Genomic DNA, 4,487 nt, shown 5'->3' on the forward strand with positions numbered 1-4,487 from the left:
GGGGGTTTAAATGGAGAGAAAATGTTTTGAGAAATGATGTACAAATACGCTTTACACAATTGATGTGTGTATGGATTGGGATAACAGTTGTAAGAGCCCCTAATAAAATGTTTTAAAAAATAAATAAATAAATAAAAACAGAAAGAAAAAAAAAAGGCAGGAAAGAAAGAAAAGATCAAAATAGATATCGGGTCTCAGGGGACACCCAGGACAACTGGCATAACATAGTTCATATAGATAGTGTTCTACATCCTGCTTTGCTGAATAGTGACCGGGGTCTTAAAAGCATGTGAGCAGACATCCAAAGGGAAGAGGAGTGATGAAATCAAGGTAGTTGTGGAAATGGTTAGTCTAACGGACTAATGGACCATGCAAGCATTAGTTTCCACAACAGTGAGCCCAGAAGATCTAGATGGTTCACAGCTACCACTACCAACTGCTCTGAAAGGGATGGCATCAAAGGTCCTGAAAAAAGTGGGATAAAAATGTGGAACGAAACTCAAAATCATAAAAGAGACTTATGGGTTGGTTAGAGACTGGTGTAACACTAAGCTTATGATCCTAAGTCACCCTTCAGCTCTGGAGCTGAATTTACCCCATTACTCAAGTTTTAACCAAGCAGTTCCCTCCATCAGGAGAACAATCACACCAGTCTAGGGTTTGTTGTTGTGAAGTGCTGTAGAGGAAGTTCTGACTCATGGGAACCATATTTTCGACAGAATGAACTTCGCTAGGTGGTCCAATACAATCCTCATGTGGGTAGGTCTGCTTGAGGCCATTGTTGCAGTCAGCGTCAAGCCATATGGTCAAGGGTCTTCCTATTTTGCACTGCCCTTCCTCCTTACCAAGCATGATGTCCTTGTCTAGCAACTGCTGTCTCCTTGACAACATGTCCAAAGTATGTGAGCTACAGTTTCCTTTCTTCCTTTCTTAGGAGCATTCTGGTTTTACTCCTTCCAAGACAGATGTTTTGGCAGTCCATGGTACTTAATATTTTCTTTAAACAGCTTTATTGGCATATAAGTCACAAATCATACAATCACACAATTCAATAGTTCAATCATATTAAGAAGAGTTATAAAATCAACACTACAATCAATTTTAGAACATTTTCTTCATGCTTGTACTCGTTATTAGTTTTTGTTTTATTGTTATTAGCTTGTTTTTATTAGTTATTAGTTTTTATTTTATTATTTTATTGTTATTAGCTTGTACTCCATTTCCCCCCAACCTCCCCTGTCATATACCCAAGAAACCATTCATCCAGTTAATGGTTCTATAGATTTACCTATCCTGGATTGCAGATACAAAATAAAAATTTAAAAACTAGCAACAATAACAAAGTAAAACAAACACACACAAAATTCTCAATCATGAAGAAAGCAGAAAATATTAAAAATTGGAACATTTAAAAAAATGGGTCACAAGGGAGAGCATATGATAAGGTGCAAAATGTTAGCCTAACTGTTTCTGTAATCACCCACTTTCCAGTGCACTGTGCATGACAGCAAGACTGTTCACATCCCTGGTCTATGGTCAGAGGGAATTCACCAGAGGCTTAACCCACATGTATTTCCCTTCATTTGTTTCTTAAACGGAAACAACTTTTAAATGGCTCAAAAGGGAAATCAAATGACAAGATAGTACATTTTAAACCTACCTGCCATAATCAATATTACAATGCTCTTTCCTGATAACAAGGTTATTCAAGTCCCTCAACGATGGTCAGGGGAATTCACTGGAGGCTTCATCCATGTGGGGACCTTGCATGTGGATTTTGGGCTTCCACTGTCATCCATAGCCTTCTGCAAACCAGGTGTTCACGATTTAAGCCTCATTCAGATTTGGGTTTATATTTACAATCCTTGGATCACACAGGCTGGTGTTCTTCTTCCATGATTACTTAGTTGATGCCTCACTTGAATGGCTACTTGTTTGAAGGCCGACATTTGAAACCCCAGACGCTATTCCTTCTGATAGCTGGGCACTATTTAGTTTCTTCACCACACTTTGTTATAGCACCCATATCTTATCTCCTCATGAGGTTGAACTTCAAGCAGGACTATGCCATAAGAATGAATTGGTTTGAGATTGGGGCTAAAATTAAGTGCGAACCCAAAATCTAAAAAAAAAAAAAGTTTAATGGATGTCAGAAGAGATTCCTAAACTTGTTCTTGAATGTGGAGTGTCTGAAACAAATGATGTAAAAGAGCCGAACTTTCAAAAGGCAACTTGAGAAAACAAAGTAAAGCATTACAATGAAATGTGTGAAATGTGGAGTTAGAAAACCAAAAATGAAGAAGAGGCTCAGCATATTTTAAACAGAGAACTGAAGAAAAAAATCCAAGCCTCATATCACAACATTGAAAGATTCTATGAGCATAATAGATAATGATACAGGAAGCATCCAGAGAAGATAGAAGGAATACGTAGGGATTGTATCAAAAAGAACCGGATGACATTTAACCATTTCAACAATTAATAGTATTGAAGGGAAAAGTCTGAGCTGTTCTGAAGGCATTATTTAAAAGCAAAGCTCTACAAATTGATAGAATACTGATTAAATGTCCTCATAAACTGATGCCCTGCTGGAAGTGCACACTAATCTCTATGCCAAGCAATTTGGAGGACAGCTACCTGACCAACCAACTTGAAGTGAACCATATCTGTGCCCCTTTCAAAGAGAGGCGAGCCAAGAGACCACATAAATTATCAAAAGAGTTCATCAATATTGTGTGCAAGTAAAATTTCACTGAAGATAACTCAAAAATGGTTGCAGTAATACATCTATAGGGAGCTGCCAGAAATTAAACCCAGATTCAGAAGAGAACACATGGAATAATGGATATCATTTCTGAATGTCAGATGGCTCTTGGATGAAAGAGAATACCAGTGTTTCTCACCCCCTCCCCCCTTTTCTAATTGACTAGGTAAAGACATTGAACTCTGGGTCATAAAGAACTATGGACAGCCTGGAAGAGAATGGGAATTCAAGTATTTTATTGTACTCATGTGGAACCTAAATATGGACCAAGAGAGCCATTCAAACAGCTGAATACTGTGTAATTGTTAACCAGAATGACGTCCCTCACTGACCCATAGCACTATGGGGGACAACATTTGAGACACAGTGGGGGAATTGCACCCTACCTGACCCCATCACACTGAGGCAAAACACTGTGTGCAACAGAACAGCAAGGGGAACAGGGCAATGAAGTCCCCAGGGAATACCAAAAGTAGACTTTGGGGCCAGGGCATGCCACCCCATCAGACTCGACCAAAAAACACTCATAAAGGTCAGCAAACAGACCTTGAACTATTTACAGGCATTTTTTGGTTATTGGTTTTGTTGTTGTTGTTTTCTTTTGTTGCTTTGTTTTGCTCTGTCTTGTTTTTTTGTGCATATTATTACCTCTGCAGGTCTATCTAGATAAGATAGCCAGGATAAACAATCTGGAGAAGACAACAACCGGAACAATGGTTCCAGGAGGACATGGGAGAGGGGGACATGGAGGGAAAGGAAGTGGGTGTTAACAAACTCAGGGACAAGGGAACAAGTGATCCAAAATCAATGGCGAGGAGGGTGTAGAAAGCCTGGTAGGGCTTGATCAAGGGCTATGTAACCAAGAGGAATTACTGAAAACCAAATGAAGGCTGAACATGACAGTGGGACAAGAGGAAAGTAAAAGGAAATAGAGGAAAGAACTTTGCTGGAGGCAAAGGGCATTTATAGAGGTCTAAATACAGGCATGCACATATGTAAATATGTTTATATATGATGATGGGGCAATAGATCTATGTGTATATATTTATAGGTTTAGTATTAAGGTAGCAGATAGACATTGGGCCTCTACTCAAGTACTCCCTCAATACCAGAACACTTTGTTCTATTAAATTGGCATTCCATGATGCTCACCTTCCCCATACAATCACTGAAGACAAATAGGTGCATAAGCAAATGTGGTGAAGAAAGCTGATGGTGCCCAGCTATCAAAAGATATAGCTTCTGGGGTCTTAAAGACTTGAAGATAAACAAGCAGCCATGTAGTTGAGAAGCAACAAAGCCCACATGGAAGAAGCACACCAGACTGTGTGATCATGAGATGTTGATAGGATCAGGTACCAGGCATCAAATAACAAAAAATCATATCATTATGAATGAAGGGGAGTGCGGAGTGGAGATCCAAAGCCCATCTGTAGGCAACTGGACATCCTCTTACAGAAAGGTCACAGGGAGGAGACAAGCCAGTCAGGGTGCAGTATAGCACTGTGGAAACATACAACTTTCCTCTCTAGTTCTTTAATGCCTCCTGTCCCCCAGCTCCCCATCATGATTCCAATTCTACCTTGCAAATCCAGCTAGTCCAAAAGGATGTACACTAGTACACATAAGAGCTGGAAGCACAGGAAATCCAGTACAGACAAACCCCTCAGGACCAATAATGAGAGTAGCAATACTAGGAGGGCAAGGAGAAAGGGAGAACTGA

Source organism: Echinops telfairi, unplaced genomic scaffold (genome assembly GCF_000313985.2).
Source record: "Echinops telfairi isolate 266 unplaced genomic scaffold, ASM31398v2 ScPeMD7_4225;HRSCAF=4972, whole genome shotgun sequence".
Classification (NCBI taxonomy): Eukaryota; Metazoa; Chordata; class Mammalia; order Afrosoricida; family Tenrecidae; genus Echinops; species Echinops telfairi.